General features: G+C 39.1%; 1 long non-coding RNA gene across 1 annotated transcript; it reads left to right on the top strand.

The window, feature by feature from the left end:
* The first annotated feature begins 3,764 nt into the window (after positions 1–3,764).
* LOC119571013 lies at positions 3,765–4,227 on the top strand. The gene is made up of 2 exons (XR_005228507.1): positions 3,765–3,871; positions 3,982–4,227. It is a non-coding gene; the product is annotated as an uncharacterized LOC119571013 (long non-coding RNA).
* The last annotated feature ends 16,505 nt before the right edge of the window (positions 4,228–20,732 follow it).

Here is a 20,732-nt window from a genome sequence, read left to right as displayed (position 1 = left end):
GGAAGCTACAAAACTCCGGCTTGAAGAAATCCTAGCTGGTAACTTCCAAGTTAAGCCCCACCTCTTTGCCTTTATTCATTGCAAATATGTATATATAAATATATATATATATATATATATATATATATATATATATATATATATATATATATTTGTTTCGTTTATTTTTCTACCAGTGTTATTACTGAACCATTTTCAAAGAAAATGCTCTAAAACACCATAAAGATGTGGTAAAAGAAAAAAAAAAGAAAGGAGATTGCAAATAAAGACTTTATGTATATATATGTATATGTATATATATGCGTATATGTATGTCTACATAGGAATATATCTGCATACACACACACATATATATACACATATGTATAAACATATATATATATATATATATATATATATATATGTATATATATATATATATATACTCATATTTCTACATACACACATATATATTTATACATACATACACATGTATGTGTATGTGGGTGTATATGCATGTATATTTGTGTATACAATGTAATAGATATATATGTACGGAGAAGCACATATAATATATAATTATTTAGTTGATATATGTACATATATATATATATATATATATATATATATATATATATATATATATATATATATATATATGAATATAAGTACACACACACACATATATGTGTATATGTATGTACACATACATACATATATACATATGCATATATAATATATATGTATATGTATATGCATATATCTGTATACACAGACAATACACACATGTATATATATATATATATATATATATATATATATATATACGTATATACGTATGTGCGAGCATACACACGTACACATACATTTTTTTTTTTTTTAACCGTAGGTTCATGTTTGAGCCCCCGTGGTCACAACATGATACTTAATTGTAGTTTTCATGTTGTGATGCTCTTGGAGTGAGTACGTGGTAGGGTCCCCAGTTCCTTTCCACGGAGAGTGCCGGTGTTACCTTTTTTAGGTAATCATTCTCTCTATTTATCTGGGCTTGGAACCAGCACTGACTTGGGCTGGCTTGCCCACCTAATGGCTAGGTAGGTAGTCAAGGTGAAGTTCCTTGCTCAATGGATCAGCGCGCCGGCCGGTGACTCGAACCCTCGAACTCAGATTGGCATCGTGACAGTCTTAGAGTCCGATGCTCTAATCACTCGGCCGCCGCGGCCTTAATGCCCTGTCCTACAAGGATGTTGGCGATCATGGATTTTCATGATTTTCTTTGCAATTTAGAGCGGTGGTTTGCCGTTGCCTTCCTCCCGGTGTTTTTTTTTGTATCGAGTCACCATCTCTATTTACCCGGCTAGCGGTTTTACCCGGATAGCGGCCAAGCAGGCAATCGAGGTGAAGTTCCTTGCCCAAGGGAACAACGCGCCGGCCGGTGACTCGAACCGTTGAACTCAATTTGCCGTCGTGACAGTCTTGAGTCCGATGCTCTAACCACTCGGATACCGCGGCCTCGTACATACATATATACAAATATACATATGTATATATGTATATTTATGTGTGCTCGAGCATAACCACGTACACATACATACATATATGTATGTATATATGTGTATGTGTTTATATATCCGAGTATATATATCTAGAGAGATAGATCGATAGATAAGAAAATATAAAGGTCACACACACACAAACACACACACATACAATCACACACACAAACACACACACACACACACACACACACACACACATATATATATATATATATATATATATATATATATATATATATATATATATATATTCGCAGGTTAGAAAATATTGGTAGGAGGCATTTATCACATGATTCTTATTTATTCATTTTTATTGTAGACAGGGCTGCATTGGATGGAAATCAAAACAGATTTGCATTGCTCGTTCTACAAATAAAAAAATAATTTATTTACTGGACTTTGTTTGTCAAGAATATGCATTAAGTTTTGATGCATATTGATACATATACATCCAGTACAGTCATGCTATTTTCGATTTTATTTTTGAAGGATTAACCTTTTTCTTCTTTTTTTCGAATTTATAATAAGGTCTCTTGTACTCGATAGCAAAGCTCACGTTCGATCACAAAACATTATATATATATATATATATATATATATATATATATATATATATATATAATATATATATAAATCCTGTGGATTCCGTCGTCAGGCCAGGACACCATTGGCCTTGTCCGTCGTAGAATTGCTGACTTTGCATGATTTGCAATATGAATGGCAGAACTCTGAAAAGGTGGCTTGTTTTCCATTAAGATTTTGTTTCATTGTGTAGCAAATACTAAACTATTGTCTTTTTAATTTCGTTTGTGGTAATAAGCATGGCGTGAAATTTAATGAAAACATATTACTGAATTTCTTCCTATCCACGGATGTCCCATCACGTGCTTGAAGTCGAGAATCAGGATGATTGACGGAAACCACTAGCGGATCTAAGCAATCTAATGGGGAGGGTGTACGGGGGGAGGACGTGTGCGAGGGGGCATGGGGACGGATGTCGGTGTGCCCGAATTTGAATAAGATTTTACTTTTTCAATTATTTTGGCCTTAAACTGAAGGCAGTTTAATTCTACCAATCTATTGCTTCTTCTAGTGACACTGGGGAGACTGTGAACAGGTCACCGATTTGAGTTTACACATGAAACGTCCAAACTCTTACAGGAAATATAGGTGGTTGTGTGTATGTGCGTCTGTTTGTGTGTATATATATGTATATATATATTTGTACAAATATATGCATACATATTGAAAATATACATATATCACATAGATATTTATATATATTACATATGAATAATAAATCACTCTTCCGCGGTGACACTATGGAAGAAAAACCAACAATGCAATAAATATAGTTTTTGCATTGTGAATTTTTCTTCCATATATTACATATGCATAAATATATTTTATATATACATATATAGTAATGTTTATACAGGATATATATGTATATATGTATATATACATATATATAATTCTTTTGCAGTTTCTCTCTTTCAGAGAAAGGCAATGAAGGGTAGTGATCACCTCAGTAGTGTGCTAATGAGTCATTGAAATGCCAAAGTGTGGCAAAGTATGCTTCTGACTAGAAGTTTTTCCCCGTGTTTAAAGTGTGGTGGAACAGGTTGGGGACCTTATGAGAACTGGGGGGGGGGAGGTAGCTCATGTGTCCTCTGGCATCTGCGTCCTAGTGACCCCAGATCATGAAAACCTTGATTTCAAGTCTTAGACACTTCAAGCTTGGTGCTGGGAAATCTAGTGAGAGAGAATGAAAACTTAAGGAACAAAAGTGATCAGATGTGCAACAGTTCTCATTCGCCAGTTTTTCTTTTGTATGGAGGATCGTAATGACACTGAACGGTCGCCTTCAAAGCCAGAATTTAAAATCTGAACTAATTCTCACAACTCCGAATACAGCTTCTAACTCACACACACACACACACACACGTCCATATATATTTGTGTGTGTGTGTGTGTGTGTGTGTTAGAAGCTGTTATTCGGAGTTGTGAGAATTAGTTCAGATTTTAAATTCCGTATCACATCTGACGTATTAGCTGCGGTTTTCTCTTTTCCCTGACCAGTTAGGATCTAAAGGAAAGTAAGAAGAAAATGTATATCTTTTTGCGCCATCAGTTGTTTGGAATTGTTTACTCCAAGACTAAATTGGATCATTAATTTGCACAGACGTGAGTATCAGGAATGTATTACTTGAGTCGACACTAAGGTCATGGAAATGCTGTGGACAAAGATTAATGCAACACAAAATTCAGAAGCAAGAGAGTTCTTAACAGAAGCCATTTCCGAGTTGCCTGAGTTGCCCAGACAACCTGACGTGAGTATTAGGAGTGTATTTCTTGAGGCGACACTTTTGTTAAACATTGTATTTACATTTGTTTTCAATGCAAGTTCTTTTTTCTCATCCGAGCTCCTTCTGCCTTTCAGATGCTACATTTCATCGAGGTCAAGAAGTCCCTCATGAACTCCTGCGTTATGAACATGGCTATGAACATAGCCGAGGAGGCACTAACAAGGAACTGTCCTGGCCAAAATTGACTTTATTCATGAATGTCTTCAAAAGCATTGAGTTTGTGAAATGGGATCCCTGGCTATTGAGTTGATGTTCTCTTAGAATGATACCCTGATAAGGCAACACATGTATTCCAAATTAAAGAGTGCAGCATATACATATTCCTCCTTCATGATTTGATACCTTCATAAGTATGTATTCCATACTCTGGCTGAAACGATTGGCAGTTTTGACATCCTCCAAGAATGATACCGCGACACAGCATCACACTAAAACTTAGATGCAAATAATTCCCAGCTGCGGACCCAGATCGGAAAGGCATTCACTCGGGTTGACGGCGTCCGATTCCCAGGGAAAGCGAAAAGGGAAAGGGCATCGTCCGAAGCAAGGTAGTCTGAAACAGGTAGCTCTACTCCGTCTTGAAGAAATCCCAGCTGGTAACTTCCAAGTTAAGCCCCACCTTGTTGCCTTTATCAAATGCAATTTATATGTATATATATATATATATATATATATATATATATATATATATATATTCGTTTTCGTTTATTTTTACTATTGTTATTAGAAAATTCACTGAAAAAACACTTACGATAAAATATTTCAAAGACTGACTAGGTCAAATAAAGGTGAGTTAATCACATCAAGTTTAGCCAATGACAGTATGCTCTGAGTTATCAGACATAGGAAAATACATAATTTAATTGATATTGTTTATTGTTTATGTGTGTACATAGCTATATATATATACATACACTCACAAAACACACACACACATAGTGTGTGTGTGGTGTCAGCAAAAATCTAAAGCGTCTGAAAGATGTAGTGAAAAAAATAAAAAAATAAATATATATATATACATATATATACCATATATACATATGATAAAATATGTATATATGGTATATACATATCCATGCATATTTATGTGTATATGTGTATGCATGTATATATATTATGTATATACACACACTCACTCACTCACTCTTACGCACTCACACAAACACACACACACACACTCTCTCACTCACCGACTCACACGCACAAACACACACACACACACACACACATATATATATATATTGTTACACCGACCGCCTTGTCTCTGCTACCAACACCAGGCAGGCTAGGCAGACGGCGTGCTATTCACAGGGTCGTGAACACTGAACAGCTCCAAGAGGCACCGAGCACCACAGCGTCCCAGAACACCACTGGGGAAACACCACGAGGCGAGGCAGGGCATGAAAAAAATACAAAATGGCAGTCTTTTCTTTATTTACACAAGTTATTTACCCGTACACTTTTCTATAGGCACAATACAGGGGGAAACCAGCATGCCACACTGCATGATACAGCTTATAACAGGGCAACACAAAGTTTATATCAGGTCACAAAGGCACACACGAGGTCTTCACAGGAGCAGCACCCAACCGCGTCTATCTTGGCTTGTTCCTCGGCTCCTCCGCTCACAGCCATTTGCGTCATGTTTGCCGAGGTCCCTTCATGTTAACACATGCCCAGGTCATCCTTTTCATGTTAACACATGTTTCGCACAGAGACAAAGACCCACTGGCGTAGCACTATTCCCCCCCTATCAAGCAGACGACCCGTCTGCTCTGACATACCTAAACCTGAAACAAACTACAGAAAATTTACATAAAATTAGTCCTCAGGAACAAACAAAATTCTTTAAAAACAAAAGTAACCGTAATTGTAAATCAGCTCTCAGAAACACAAAAATCTTTCATCCAGCGCGGCTTTCTTCGCTCTCGCTGGGGTCGCTCTGGAGGAGGGGCAGTGGTACCCAGAGGGGTATCTCCTGTCCCAAGACCTGGCTCATGGTCACCATTGTCGTCTGTTGCATCGCCCTCACCATCCAAATGCTCGTCCTCATCTCGGTCAGCGCCCTGCCACGTCCTCATCGCCGCTACTGGGGCTAACGTCATCTTCTTTTTCACCACCCTCGCTTCCGACACTGGTTATGCAGCCACACTCTGTCACCTATGTTGTACCTCATTTCCCTCATGCGCCGGTCATAGGTCTCCTTCATGGCATGGCCGGCTACCTTGAGCTGACGCACTCGTCGGTGCACCTCTGCCAGGTTCTCCTGCGTGCCACTGCATAGCTGGATGTGACAGTTGGCAAGTTCACGTCGGGTGGCCGCCCTGTGGTCAAATCCACTGGTAGCCTGAGCTCACGGCCAAACATGAGTCGGGCAGGTGTGAAGCCTGTTACCTCATGCACAGCAGACCGGTTAGGCCATGAGCATGGCGGGCAGCTTGACGCCCCAGTTTTTCCTGATTTTCCCTGCAATATTTGGCTAACTGTTGAGCAAGGGTATGGTTAAACCGCTCCACCATCCCATCGGACTGTAGATGGAGGGGTGTCGTCCGTGTCTTGCGCACCCCTAACAGCTCGCAACACTCACGGAACACTCGTGACTCAAATTCACGGCCTTGGTCAGAGTGCAGTTCAGAAGGCACACCAAAACGGGTAATGAATTCATTCACTAACACGCCAGCCACGGTCTCGGCCTCGTGGTTGGGTATTGCATATGCTACAGGCCACTTTGAGAAATAGTCCATTACCACACAGATGTATCGGTTTCCTTGTGGCGTGAGAGGCAGCGGACCAGCAATGTCTATTACCACCCGTTCCATGGGTGCTCCCACACAGTACACCTGTAACGGGGCACGGTTCTTTCTAGCGGGGCCCTTCTTTGCACTGCACACATCACATGCTCTACACCACTCAGACACGTCACTTCTCATGCCCACCCAGTAGAAGCGTTGACAGAGACGGCTCAGGGTCTTTTTCTCGCCCGAATGGCCACTGGTAACACCGGCATGTAATTCCCTCAGCAACTCAGCACGCATGGCTCTGGGTACTACAACTACCCACGTGTCACTGTCCACTTCACTCAACTGCACCCAGCGCTTCACTAACAAACCGCTTTGATCCACTCGTAATGTTTCCCACTGGTCCACCAGACACTTTGTGTGGGGCTCTCCGCAGCCACAGCCTCCCAACTGGGCGTCCACTGAGAGCCTCAAGCCACCGGACAATGGGAGCAAAGTCAGAGTCCTCACGCTGTGCCTTACGCCACTCATAATCCCCTTTAGTGGAGCATTCCAGCACCTGCAGACGGAGGCACACAGGATCAGAGTCCTTCTGGACACAGTGTGAGCACTAGCCTCACACGGGCGTCGACTCAGGCTGTCAGCGTTGCAATGGACACGACCCGGGCGGTGGACGATGTGGTAGTTGTACTGTTCAAGGCGCCCTAACCACCTTGCCAGCTGACCCTCTGCTACCTTCAGCGACTTCAACCACTGTAGGGCAGCATGGTCAGTCCGGATGGTGAACTCGGCACCGTAGAGGTATGGGTGAAGTGCTCGAGACTCTTCACCACCGCCAGCAACTCTTTCCTTGTCACACAATAGTTGCGTTCAGGCCTGCTGAACTTGGCACTGTAGTAGGCCACGACATACTCCTTCCCGTCCTTTATCTGTGACAAAACTGCCCCGATGCCTTCCGCACTAGCGTCAGTGTCCAACAGGAAAGGGAGCTCCGGGTCCGGATAGGGCAAGACCGGTGCTTCCACCTTCTTCAGGTTGTCAAATGCAGACTGACACGCCTCGTCCCACTGGAAGCACTCCCCTTTTCATGTAAGTCGGTGGAGAGGAGCCGCTACACTGGCGAAGTCCTGTACAAAGCGGCGGTAGTATGTGCACAGGCCCAGGTAGCTCCTGACTTCCGCCACATTGGTGGAACTGGCCATTCTCCACCACCACCACCTGTAGCTCCTGACTTCCGCCACATTGGTGACTGACTACATGCCCCAGAAATGGCACCTCATGCTGGAACATCGAGCATTTCTTGGGGCTGAGTTTGAGGTTGGCCTTCCCCACCGCTGTAGTACTTCCTTTAGCCGCTCCACTCCTCCTCGAAGGTGCTCCCGAAGACGATGACGTCATCAATGTAGACAAGCGCCGTCTTCCACTGCAGGCCATCCAACACCCTCTCCATCAGACGCTGGAAACAACCAGGGGCATTGCAGAGACCAAAGGGCATGACGTTGAATTGCCACAGGCCTTGCCCGAAGGAAAAGGCAGTCTTTGGCTTGTCCTCTTCCGCCATCTCCCCCTGGTGAAAACCCGACTTCAGGTCGAGTGTGGAGAACCACCTGGCCCCCACCAATGCATCGAGTGTGTCATCAATTCTCGGCAATGGGTATGAGTCCTTGATAGTCATGTCATTCAGCGCCCGGTAGTCCACACAGAAGCGTTGTGTGCCATCCTTTTTCTTCACCAGGACTACCGCTGATGACCATGGACTGTCTGACCGTTCAATCACTCCCTGTGCCGCTAGCTCATTGACAGTGTGCTGCATCTCTTCTCGTCTGGTTGGTGCAATACGTCGTGGGGGGCTCTTGATGGGCAAACTACTTCTGGTGTTAATGCGGTTCTTCACCAATCCTGTGCGGCCCAGGTCCAAGTCACCCCTGCTAAACACATCTGCATACTGAGACAGGGTGTGACGCATCTTCTCTGTCTGTGCTTCTGTCAGGTTAGCGGCGCTCCGGTGCGCCAAGTCCTCGAGGAAGTCGGGCAACGGCCCCACACCAACCAACTCCTCGCTCCCCGACGACTCTTCTGGACGCTCCACTTCCTCACAAGTGCCCAGCTTTGCACCAGTTGGCACCTTCTGGGCCTTATCGGAGAAGTTGGCTACCAACACTGTAACTAACCCCTCCCCTGGTCCAGCAAGGCTCTGCCCAACTGCTACGCCATCAGCCAGCTGCAGGTTTTTGGGTGGGCTCCACGAGGCCTCTACTCCACGCATCACTCTTGACAATCGACCCCGGATTCTCGACTCTGTCCTGGGGGCAAGGTGCAGTCGTTCAGCCGTAACTACCTCTGCGCAGCCAAACTCTGGAAGCAAGGGCACATCTTCACCGTGCACTCTCCAGCTTCCGTCCAAGGTCGACACACGCCTTACTCTGCGTCAGGTAGTCAAGGCCCAGCAAGCAGTGCTCGTCCAGATCGGCCACATACACCGGCAGCCGCTGCACCGTGCTGCCCACGCCAATACGAGCCTCCACTGGCCCCTTGAGCTGCACACAATGCCCCGTGACACCACACAGTCTCTGTGGTGCGTCTGGAAGTTGCATACTGGCCAACATATCAGGCCGCACTAGGGTCTTCTCAGCCCCAGTGTCCACTGTCAGGCGGCAGTGCTTCCCATCTATTGAGCCCTCCACCTGCATCGTGCTGGTTCGAGGGCAGCTTACCCAAGTCGGGTCCCGGGAACCGAGGACGGCTGGGTTTCGATCCCCTTCTCCAGCCTGCCTCAGTCATAGCCTCCTCTCCCTCATGGCTGCCGCCATCTTTGGAGAACATGATAAATCGGCGCTCTCACTGATCAAATATCACAAATCCCACTCCTGACACCATTTCTTACACCGACCGCCTTGTCTCTCTGCTACCAACACAGGCAGGCTAGGCAGACGGCGTGCTATTCACAGGGTCGTGAACACTGAACAGCTCCAAGAGGCACCGAGCACCACAGCGTCCCAGAACACCACTGGGGAAACACCACGAGGCGAGGCAGGGCATGAAAAAAATCAAAATGGCTGTCTTTCTTTTTTTACACAAGTTATTTACCGTACACTTTTCTATAGGCACAATACAGGGGGAAACAAGCATGCCACACTGCATGATACAGCTTATAACAGGCAACACAAAGTTTATATCAGGTCACAAAGGCACACACGAGGTCTTCACAGGAGCAGCACCCAACCGCGTCTATCTTGGCTTGTTCCTCGGCTCCTCCGCTCACAGCCATTTGCGTCATGTTTGCCGAGGTCCCTTCATGTTAACACATGCCCAGGTCATCCTTTTCATGTTAACACATGTTTCGCACAGAGACAAAGACCCACTGGCGTAGCAATATATATATATATATATATATATATATATATATATATATATATATTGCGTATATGTGTGCATATACACTACTGACGTGATTCTCAATACCACCGTCGGTCACAACCATTTTTGGCAGACTATGTTCCCAAATGAAAGCAACTTATCATTTCCTAATTTTAACTGCGTAAACTGCTAAAGACATCAGAAAAAAAATAGCCGCCCTCAGCCTTAATCACTGTAGCAACGCGTCTCGGTATGCCTCGAATGATTTCTAGGTTTTTACTCCATACCTTCATCGATCGTTCAATTAGCCCAACTATGTTAGTACATTCTACTTGGCTTACCTCGTCTTTTATGTCTTTCTATAAACATTCTATACTGTTTAAAACTGGACTTTACAAGACACTCAAACACTCTAACCCCATAAATATCTAATAGGTTAAAACACTTTTGGCTGTTTGGCAGGGAGTTCCATCATACCTGAAAATGCAGTCATTATCAGGGTAGCACTTGTAGTAATATCGAAGTGTTCCTGAATTATAGGTATATCATAGTCTCCCCTGAAAATTGCGTAGTTACTAATTTCTGGTTTACTTTTATTTCTTTCTCATTCAATAATCCATATATGGTCTTTGTAAAATATTTTATCTTTTATGTTTAACTGACAAATATTTATTATTTGCATAATTATATGGGCAAAAATACGTGTAAGTCTCATCTTCTAATATTCTCTGAACATGAATAAATGACACTGGAACGGGATGATAATTAATGCGCACAAATGTGCGTGAAGACATCATCACTAAAATAGATGGTTAAGCCACTCTCTATATAACAAAAACACGCTAGTGATAAACGGGTACAACACACTGATAAGCGTGAAAAAGACATCTTTCAGTGATGTCCACGATATCCGATTCTAAAATTATAGTACCCATGACAAAGATCGACCACACCATCGCCTTGGTGGGTATTTTATTTGTGCTCTGCAAATCGGGGTGGTCCTTCTCAAAAGCTGGTTCTTCCAAGAAATTTTCACTGTCCATCAGTATTTCTACCTGGGGATTCATCAGAGAACAAACCCTGAAAATAAAAATAACAGTGAAAGTTATGAAATGAATGGAACATTCAAATAATAACCTTTTTGATATCACTCTTGAACCAAACATGAAATCATACTAATGTAGTATTTGTAACTACTATTTTTTTTCAGTATGCATATGTATTTTTACAAATTATTTTGACTCTATAAAACGGAAAGTCAGAAATAAGATTTTAATTGAGATTAACCCTTTCCCAATCTGGGTATCAATCCTTTGTTGACCTTTTCCAGCCAATATTCCTTCCTCATAGCCTTGGCACCTTTTAGTTGGCCCCAGGCATGGTATCCCATCTCATTTATCTTTTCCGACTGATAACTCGTGTCATAGTTTATTTATTGCCTGTTGCGATCTTGTTTAAACCTTTTTTATCTTTCAATTGGGTTCAAAGTTTTCCCAAATTTATAAAGTTTTCTTCTCACTTTTGCAACAGCATTTTGAAAAAATCACTTTTTTGGGCTATTTCTTGTTGACTTAGAGGTATTTTGTAGATAACCTTCAAAAACCATAAAAATCTGCCTGACTCAGGTCCTTTCCTCCACCCATGTGTTTTCATTTGGGCAGTCTTGATTCAATTTGCTGTAGAAGGGCTAGGTTTAGTCAGTGTGTAGTGCATGCATTTGCACGTATTATAAATGGTAAACTGGAAACCAGAAATCCAGGACAGTTTTAAGGGTCACTATGATATGTGCACCTTTTTTCTAGCTATTTAGTAAAATTCATGTCCTCAAAATAATCGATCGAAGCAATATACAGGTGTGATCCTTTTCCATAGTTATATTGTACAGAACCCAAAGGGGAGGTAAAAAAATGTCTCAAAAATTTATAAGTACTGTTTTTTATATAGATGTGTGTGTTGCGTGCGTGTGTGTTTGTGTGTTATTGTGTGTGTAATACATTAGACATATACAATATCTATGTACATATTAAAGAATTACACATAGATTTTGTATATATACACATGTATATATATTAATGTATATATTTTATATAGTTATGAAATACACCGACATCATAGGTATAATATATTATATTAATTATATATATAATATATATATATTATATATATTTTTAAAATAGAACCTTCTCGTGAAAATATAACTTATACATCCAGTATATATATTAAGGCCTTAGATGATAAGTAAAAGACACACAAGGTACAGAAACACACATATTTATATATACATATATGTATAGTACATGTATGTAATTATGTGGGGTCTATTTATATGTTTGTGGATGTATGTATGTAGGGTATGTTGTTACTATATTATATAAAAGATTAAGAGATAGAGGGATAATATATGAAAAATATATTTTAATTTATACTATACATGTATACTACATTTTTTCTATCTATCTCTCTGTATATATATGTAATACGTAATATAGACAGATAGATGGGAAACATATAAAAACATGTGAATACATATGTATATACATATGGTATATTTACATTTATATGTTACATATATATATATACACACACACATAGTGTCTGTAATATATTATATATATATATATAATATATTATATTATATATATATATATTTATACATATATGTGAATGTTTTGTATAATATACATAATAACACACACACACACGTACATAGTATGTATGGTATATAAAAATATATATATATATATATATATATATATATAATATTTTTTTTTTTTTTTTTTTTTTTTATATGTATATTCAAACACACACACACACACACACACACACACACACACACACACACATATATATATTAAAAATATTATATAAAATATATATATATATATACATATATATATATACATAAAATATATCATATATACATATAATATCATCATATATGTTATATTTATATATATTTATTTTTTCATATTACCATGCAAAATATAAAATATATATATATATATATAAAATATATATAATTTATATATATTACATCATAATAATATATGTTATATATAAAATATTATATATATATATATATATATATATAAAATATATATTTATTTTACATCCGCACGTCTGTATGTTTTACACATTCTGTTGTAGGTAGAAAATATTAATTGTAGGCTTTTGTCACATGATTCTATTTACTCTTTTTCATTGCAGGTGTAGATAGAAACTAAAACTCATTTAATTTGTCTTTAAGTCAATGCAAATGTCAATTTATTGGACTTTGATGGCGTTGTATAGTTTAAGTTTTGGAGCATATAAATATATATATACAGTACAAACGTGCTTTTTCGATTTTATTCATGGACGAATACCTTTTTCTTTTTTTTGTTTCGAATTTATAAAATTTTTTTTTTTTTATACTCGATAGCAAAGCTCAGGTTCGATCACAAAAGTTCTTTTTTTCAGGGAAAAAAAACCTGTGGATTCCGTCGTCAGGCCAGACCCTTGGGCCCGTCGTCGTAGGGTGCTGACGTTGCATGATTTTTCCCAAAAGAATGGCGAATTCCCAAAAAGGTGCTTGTTTTCATTAAGATTTTGTGGGTTCATTGTGTAGAAATACTAAAACTACTGTCTTTTTAATTTCGTTGTGGTAAAAGCATGCGTGAAATTTAATGAAAACATATTACTGGATTTCTCATATCCGGATGTCCACAAACGTGTGAAGGAGAATTCGGATGATTGACGGAAGCATGGCGGATCTAAAACAAACTAATGGGAGGGTGTACGGGGGAGGAAATGTGCGAGGGGGCATGTGGGCGGATGTCGATGTGCCCGAATTTGGATAAGATTTTATTTTTTTCAAATATTTTAACTCAAACTGAAGACAAGTTTAATTCACCCAAACTTATTGTTTTTCCAGTGACCTAAACAGACTGACACGTCACTGATTTGAGTTTACAAATACACGTCAAACTCTTATAAGGAAATACAAGTTGTTTGGGGTGATTTGTTCCAAGCACTGAACGCGACTTAGCCAACGGGTCATCATTAATCGTTGTAGTAACACAAGACGTGCGTCTTTTAGGGGAAAGTTGCACAAATTTCTTACAGGCAACATGATTGTATGAATATATAAATATAATATATATTGAAATATTACTATATAAATATTCTCTCTATATATTTTATTTTCATTTTTTGCTAAACGTAAAGTATACCCGTATAAGTAATGTACAATTACACAAACACACAACTTTTTTTATTATAATCATTATATATTATAATTTTATATGCATGTCATATGTCCCATATATTTCATTTGCAGTGTCTTTTGAGAGAAAGGGAATGAATGGGAATGATCCTTAGATTTTGCTAATGGTCACTGAATGCCCAGTGGGCTAAGTAGTTTTGACTGGAAGTTTTTCCCCTGTTTAAATGTGGTGGAAAAAGGTTGGCGACCTTATGAGAACTGGGGGCGTAGCTCCTGTGACCTCAGGGATCTGCGGGTAGTGCCCCAGTCATGAAACCTTATTTCAAGTCTTAGACACTTCAAGCAAAGCGATTCAGTATCACATTTACTTTAGTGTGTTTAATTCTCTTTTCTCCACCATCAGTTTGGATCTAAGGAAGTTGAAGAAAATGTATATGTTTTTTGGCCAAAATTGTTGGAATGTTTATTCAGCTAATGGATCATTAAACCCTCTGGTGCCTGAAAACGTATCATGTGGCCACAAGAGACTGGTGCATCAGTTGATGACGAGCACTTCCTCGCGGCAGAGCGCGCAATATAAGCTAGCAAGCACATCCAAGTGCACTCACCCTCTTTTCTTGCGCCACGAAGTCGTTTTCACGACACAGTAAGCCATAGTAGTCTGGTCACTATCGGGACTGACTTGAATTCGGATTTTAGTATCGATGTATGCTTGTGCAGGGCGCTTATAGAAAGGTCCCTTTGATCTGGATTTGCAACACATTCACTTTGCGCTGAGAGGTTACAGTCACGAAATCTATTAACCCCCAACCCGACTTCCCCATGGAAGACGGCTGACGGGTTGCGGCGGCAAACTTCGCTGGAGTCGCGAGCGGGAATGGGGTCACCCAAAAAACATAACGAAATCCACAGCGTTCTTAATGAAGGTGCGCAGTCATCGGCTAAAACGGTCAAATATCGCGATAATCCCTTGCGAATGCTTTAAGCTTTTCCTTTCCGATAATAAATAATTTTTCCCTATTCCTTGCGCTAAAACAAAAGCATGAATTCTATGCCTCCAAGAAAAAATGGTAGCAATGAAATGAAAAATAGAGAAAAGCTCGGAATAGGGGCCAGCCTCGGGGTAAATTTTTTTCGTTTTTTCCCCTTCTAGTCCAAACCAAATGGAGGGTAGTTCACAATTTTTTTTTCCAAGAGACATTAATGCATTTACATGAAGAGTTTTCCCCGGATAGTTCGATCGCCTTCTTTTGGCCTTGGGACTTCCCCTTCTTGGCCAAAAAGATTCCCATCTAAGCAAAGTTTCTTCCGCAAGAATCAAGGGATCATTTTCCAAACCGGATAAAGTTCATATCGCCTTACAATATGGAGCCTTGGTACGTGTTCTTTACCCCGAGTTTGGACCGAAATTCGCATTAGTTTCAGGAATAATTAACTAACTTCGTGCATATGTGTGTTCTTTTTAAGGGAAACCTGTGTCTTTTACTTCCCGGATGGCGAAGTCAAACTAACCCAAGGTCCATGGGAAAAGGGTGTGACAAGAAATGCCCCCCCCCAATTCAGAAGCAGGAGTCTTAACAGAACGCATTTCCCCAGCTGTGAGCTGCCCAAAACACTGAACGGAGTATTAGAGATTTCTTGGTCGACCTTTTGGTATATTTTGGTCACATTGTTTTCATTGCCCAAATCTTTTCTCACCCGAGCTCCCCTTTTGCCTTTCAAGATGCTACATTCATCGAGGTCAAGAAGGCCCTCTGCACTCCTGCGTCATGAACATGGCTGAAAATAGCCGAAGAGGCACTACAAGAACTGTCCTGGGCCCAAAAATGACTTATCATGAATGCTTCCCCAAAACATTGAGTTTGTGAAAGGGACCTGGCTATTTGAGTTTATGTTCCTTAGATGATACCCTGATAAGCAACACATGTATTCAAATTAAAGAGTGCAGCATATATTTATATTCCTCCTTCATAATTTGATACCTTCATAAGTAGGTATTCCATACTCTGGCTGAAACGATTGGCAGTTTTGACATCCTCCAAGAATGATACCCGACACAGCATCACACTAAAACTTAAATGCAAATAATTCCCAGCTGCGGACCCAGATCGGAAAGGCATTCACTCGGGTTGACGGCGTCCGATTCCCAGGGGAAAGCGCAAAGGAAGGCATCGTCCGAAGCAAGGTAGTCTGAAACAGGTAGCTCTACTCCGTCTTGAAGAAATCCCAGCTGGTAATTTTCCAAGTTAAGCCCCACCTCTTTGCCTTTATTCTTGCAAATATGTATATATAAATATATATATATATATATATACATATATATATATATATATATATATATATATATATATTTTGTTTCGTTTATTTTTCTACCAGTGTTATTACTGAACCATTTTCAAAGAAAATGCTCTAAAACACCATAAAGATGTGGTAAAAGAAAAAAAAAAGAAAGGAGATTGCAAATAAAGACTTTATGTATATATATGTATATGTATATATATGCGTATATGTATGTCTACATAGGAATATATCTGCATACACACACACATATATATACACATATGTATAAACATAAAATATATATGTATATATAAATATACATACATATGTGCGTGTGTATGTATACATGTATGTATTTATATATGTGTGTATAGATAAGTATGTATTTATATACATATATATATATATATATATATATATATATGTTATATATTTTATATATACTCATATTTCTACATACACACATATATATTTTATACATACATACACATGTATGTGTATGTGGGGTGTATATGCATGTATATTTGTGTATACAAAGTAATAGATATTATGTACGGAGAAGCACATATAATATATAATTATTTAGTTGATATATGTACATATAAAATTATATATATATATATATATATATATATATATATATGTACATATACATAATATATATATGCACATATATATGTCTGTATATACACACATATACATACATATATATGTATATTAACACACATATACTACATATACATGAAAATATATATATAAAATATATATATATATATTTTATATTATATATATATATATTGAATATAAGTACACACACACAACATATATGTGTATATGTATGTACACATACATAATTTTATACATATGCATATATAATATATATGTATATGTATATGCATATATCTGTATACACAGACAATACACACATGTATAATATATATATATATAATATATATAAAATTATATATATATATATATATATACGTATATACGTATGTGCAAAGCATACACACGTACACATACATTTTTTTTTTTTTTAAACCGTAGGTTAATGTTTGAGCCCCCGTGGTCACAACATGATACTTAATTGTAGTTTCATGTTGTGATGCTCTTGGAGTGAGTACGTGGTAGGGTCCCCAGTTCCTTTCCACGGAGAGTTCCCCGGGTTACCTTTTTTTAGGAATCATTCTCTCTATTTATTGGGCTTGGGAACCAGCATGACTTGGGCTGGCTTGCCACCTAATGGCTAGGTAGGTAGTCAAGGTGAAAGTTCCTTGCTCAATGGATCAGCGCGCCGGCCGGTGACTCGAACCCTCGAACTCAGATTGGCATCGTGACAGTCTTAGAGTCGATGCTCTAATCACTCGGCCGCCGGGGCCCTTTAAATGCCCTGTCCTACAAGGATGTTGGCGATCATGGACTTGATTTTCTTTGCAATTTAGAGCGGTGGTTGCCGTTGCCTTCCTCCCGGTGTTTTTTTTTTTTTTTATCGAGTCACCCTCTCTATTTACCCGGCTAGCGGTTTTACCCGGATAGCGGCCAAGCAGGCAATCGAGGTGAAGTTCCTTGCCCAAGGGAACAACGCGCCGGCCGGTGACTCGAACCGTTGAACTCAATTTTTCCGTCGTGACAGTCTTGAGTCCGATGCTCTAACCACTCGGATACCGCGGCCTCGTACATAATATATACAAATATACATATGTATATATGTATATTTATGTGTGCCGAGCATACACACGTACACATACATACATTATGTATGTATATATGTGTATTGTTTATATATCCGAGTATATATATCTAGAGAGATAGATCGATAGATAAGAAAATATAAAGGTCACACACACACAAAACCACACACATACAACACACACACACACACACACACACACACCCCAACACACACACCCCCACACACACACACACACACATATATATATATATATATATATATATATATATATTATATATATATATATATATATTCGCAGGTTAGAAAATATTGGTAGGAGGCTTTTATCACATGATTTTTATTTATTCATTTTTATTGTAGACAGGGCTGCATTGGATGGAAATCAAAACAGATTTGCTTTTGCTCGTTCTACAAATAAAAAAAATATTTATTTACTGGACTTTGGTTTGGCAAGAATATGCTTAAGTTTTGATGCATATTGATACATATACACCCATACAGTCATGCTATTTTCGATTTTATTTTTGAAGGATTAACCTTTTTCTTCTTTTCTTTTCGAATTTATAATAAGGTCTCTTGTACTCGATAGCAAAGCTCACGTTCGATCACAAAACATTATATAATATATATATATATATATATTATAATATAAATCCTGGGGATTCCGTCGTCAGGCCAGGACACCATTGGCCTGTCCGTCGTAGAATTTCTGACTTTGCATGATTTGCAATATGAAAGGCAGAACTCTGAAAAAGGGGGCTTGTTTTCCATTAGATTTTGTTTCATTGTGTAGCAAATACTAAATATTGTCTTTTTAATTTCGTTTGTGGTAATAAGCATGGCGTGAAATTTAATGAAAACATATTACTGAATTTCTTCCTATCCACGGATGTCCCATCACGTGCTTGAAGTCGAGAATCAGGATGATTGACGGAAACCACTAGCGGATCTAAGCAATCTAATGGGGAGGGTGTACGGGGGGAGGACGTGTGCGAGGGGGCATGGGGACGGATGTCGGTGTGCCCGAATTTGAATAAGATTTTACTTTTTCAATTATTTTGGCCTTAAACTGAAGGCAGTTTAATTCTACCAATCTATTGCTTCTTCTAGTGACACTGGGGAGACTGTGAACAGGTCACCGATTTGAGTTTACACATGCACGTCCAAACTCTTACAAGGAAATATAGGTGGTTGTGTGTATGTGCGTCTGTTTGTGTGTATATATATGTATATATATATTTGTACAAATATATGCATACATATTGAAAATATACATATATCACATAGATTTTTAAATATTAATTACATATGAATAATAAATCACTCTTCCGCGGTGACACTATGGAAGAAAAACCAACAATGCAATAAATATAGTTTTTCCCATTGTGAATTTTTCTTCCATATATTACATATGCAAAAAATATATTTTATATATACAATATAGTAATGTTTATACAGGATATATTGTATATATGTATATATACATATTATAATTCTTTTGCAGTTTCTCTCTTTCAGAGAAAGGCAATGAAGGGTAGTGATCACCTCAGTAGTGTGCAAATGAGTCATTGAAATGCCAAAGTGTTGGCCAAAGTATGCTTCTGACTAGAAGTTTTCCCCGTGTTTAAAGTGTGGGGGAAAACAGGTTGGGACCTTATGAGAACTGGGGGGGGGGAGGTAGCTTCATGTGTCCCTCTGGCATTTTGCGTCCTAGTGACCCCCAGATCATGAAAACCTTGATTTCAAGTCTTAGACACTTCAAGTTTGGTGCTGGGATCTAGTGAGAGAGAATGAAACTTAAGGAACAAAAGTGATCAGATGGGGCAACAGTTCTCATTCGCCAGTTTTTCTTTTGTATGGAGGATCGTAATGACACTGAACGGTCCCCCTTCAAAGCCAGAATTTAAAATCTGAACTAATTCTCACAACTCCGAATAACAGCTTCTAACTCACACACACACACACACACACGTCCATATATATTTTTGTTGTGTGTGTGTGTGTGTGTTAGAAACTGTTATCGGAGTTGTGAAATTAGTTCAGATTTTAATTCCGTATCACATCTGACGTATTAGCTGCGGTTTTTCTTTTCCCTGACCAAGTTAGGATCTAAAGGAAAGTAAGAAGAAAATGTATATCTTTTTGCGCCATCAGTTGTTTGGAATTTTTACTCCAAGACTAAATTGGATCATTAATTTGCACAGACGTGAGTATCAGGAATGTATTCTTGAGTCGACACTAAGGTCATGGAAATGCTGTGGACAAAAATTAATGCAACACAAAATTCAGAAGCAAGAGAGTTCTTAACAGAAGCCATTTCCGAGTTGCCTGAGTGCCCAGACAACCTGACGTGAGTATTAGGAAATGTATTTCTTGAGGCGACACTTTTGTTAAACATTGTATTTACATTTGTTTTCAATGCAAGTTCTTTTTTCTCATCCGAGCTCCTTCTGCCTTTCAAATGCTACATTTCATCGGGGGTCAAGAAGTCCCTCATGAACTCCTGCGTTTTGAACATGGCTATGAACATAGCCGAGGAGGCACTAACAAGGA

Source organism: Penaeus monodon, unplaced genomic scaffold (genome assembly GCF_015228065.2).
Source record: "Penaeus monodon isolate SGIC_2016 unplaced genomic scaffold, NSTDA_Pmon_1 PmonScaffold_4750, whole genome shotgun sequence".
Taxonomy (NCBI): domain Eukaryota; kingdom Metazoa; phylum Arthropoda; class Malacostraca; order Decapoda; family Penaeidae; genus Penaeus; species Penaeus monodon.
Note: the sequence above shows the minus strand (reverse complement) of the source record. Positions and strands in the feature narration are given on the sequence as shown.